Below are 2,228 nucleotides of genomic sequence, written 5' to 3'. Positions count from 1 at the left end.
AAATGTAAAGTTTCTTATGCATTTTTTGGCGTGCTATGCATTTAAGCTTTTGCAATCCATAGCAGTGACATACAATAGCTTTTATTTTACTCCTGTTTGTTGTCATATCTTGGTCAGGTACACCTGGAGGTTATGCAAGATAGGCTTCCTCTAGTTTCCAACATTGCTAAAATTGGTACACCTTGTCTTCAACCTAAACTTAATCAGTCTCTTGGAGTCAGCAATGACAATCTTCTTGGGGACATGACATCTACACTGACATGGAAGGAGTTGTCCGTTCGTCCATTTAGTGATATTCCTTCCCTCTGTGCTGAGAAATCAGAGAACATCCATGCAGCAGTTAATGACATTAGTAGGATTGGTGAAATGGAAGGAGCACTTTCATATTACAATTGCCGAGTAGAGGATAGTGAGGATCTGGAAAAGAAGTCCAGCCCCCTTCCTATGATAGTGGAGGTGCCTTTAGTTGGAGATACAAAAATTTGGCTTGATGAGGATCTAAATCTTTTTCACACAAGACCATGCAGTCCATCTCTCAATTGTGATACACAGTTAGTAGACAGTATAGTAAGAAACAGTGTGATGCCTGACCAAGCAGCTGTACAAAATGACAGCCCAAATGCTGGACAGGGTGAGGAGATCCCATCTTGTGGTCAGGATGCTAATACTGGTGTTTTCCAGTCTGCTACATGCACCAAAGCAGAACCTCTACTACAGGAACCGATTCATGAAATGAACAAAAGCTCATGTCAACAACTATCTCTGGGCACAAAAGTTGACCCGGCAGCATTGCCGCTAGAAGCGAGGAGCCATGATTGTATCAACAATGGAAAGTTGAACGTTGTTGCTGAAAATATCGATAGCACATACCTAAAGGACAGAGAGCAGCTACATAAGAAAGTGGGTACCATTTTTCCGAAGAAGGAGCAAGACAGAAAGATGGTGAAGCAACGGGAGAAGCGCAAGAAAAATGATGCCCTGCCCAAAGAAGATAAGGATCAACTTGCAGAAAATGCTCAAAAGGTTATTTTTGTCTTGCATTATGTTGACATTGCAGTTACTATTTTTTAGCTCCTTGCCTCCTTTCTATATTCTTAGGGTTGAATGCATTAGTAATTTTTTATAGCTGTAAATAGCATAAGTCTTGTTCTATTCATCTGATTTTTAAGTTATGTCGATCTATTGTGTTGCAGGGCCATGCAGAGCCAAAACCACTGCCTAGCTTCAAGAATTTTGTCGTGGAAGAGGAGGAAGGGTCAGGTGAGAGGCCCTATACATTTCTGTTCGAACTGGGATAGTTTTGCTGAATGTTGACTAATATGTCATATTGTTTATTTGCTCAGGAGGTTATGGGATCGTTTATAGGGCTCGGAGAAGCGAAGATGGAAAAGTATTTGCCATAAAATGTGCGAACATCAGTCCACTTGTCATATGTCCATATTTGTATACAAAGTTCGTTAAATGTATTGGCTGCAGTTTTGATAGTTCATTCATGTTTCTATATTTTTTCTGTGATGTTTTTGTATGAGAAAGGGAATTAACTTGTATGTTTCTACTGCCAGGTCCTCATGAGAAAGCTCATTCACATCATGTTGACAATGAACGAAAGATGTTGGAACGATTTGGGTACTAAAAAATGCTGCTGCCCTAAATTCCTTATCTTGTCCCCAAAATAAACACAGCAGATTTACCGTGTTTTTCTTCTGCAGAGGCAAGAGTTTTGTGATTAGATACGAAGGCTGTTTTAGGAGTGGTGAACTAGACTGCTTTATTCTAGAACATGTTAAGCATGACAGACCAGAGGTTAAAAAAATTGGTGGCTATGAATGTTATTTGTCCTACCAACCTTCGATATCTATTCATATTTTGTTAAGTATTTTCTCTTATCTTTGCAGATTCTCAAAAGAGAAATAAATGTCTTTGAGTTGCAGTGGTATGGGTATTGTCTGTTCAAAGCTCTTTCAAGCTTGCATAAGCAGGTTCGGTTTGATTGCATGTTACCTTCATTAACTGTTGAGTTCTGCGTGCCGCTAGGATTAACCCCCAGCTAATCCTGAGTACCTGATATTTCTGCTCCCAGGGAATAGTGCATAGAGATGTGAAACCTGGAAACTTCCTCTTCTCTCGTGACCAGACAAAGGGTTATCTTGTTGACTTCAACTTAGCAAGTGTTAGTGCGTGTATTGCTTGCCCTTGTTTTCTTTGATGCTTCTTTCCTGCAGTAGATG

The 2,228-nt window shown here is 40.0% G+C and overlaps 1 pseudogene; it reads left to right on the top strand.

Annotated features, from left to right (window-relative positions):
- Positions 1-2,228, top strand: part of LOC119275687 — a 5,824-nt pseudogene that overhangs the window by 1,121 nt on the left and 2,475 nt on the right.

Source organism: Triticum dicoccoides, chromosome 1A, assembly GCF_002162155.2.
Source record: "Triticum dicoccoides isolate Atlit2015 ecotype Zavitan chromosome 1A, WEW_v2.0, whole genome shotgun sequence".
Lineage (NCBI taxonomy): Eukaryota > Viridiplantae > Streptophyta > Magnoliopsida > Poales > Poaceae > Triticum > Triticum dicoccoides.
The sequence above is the reverse complement of the archived record's forward strand: the minus strand, read 5'-3'. Positions and strand labels throughout refer to the sequence as shown.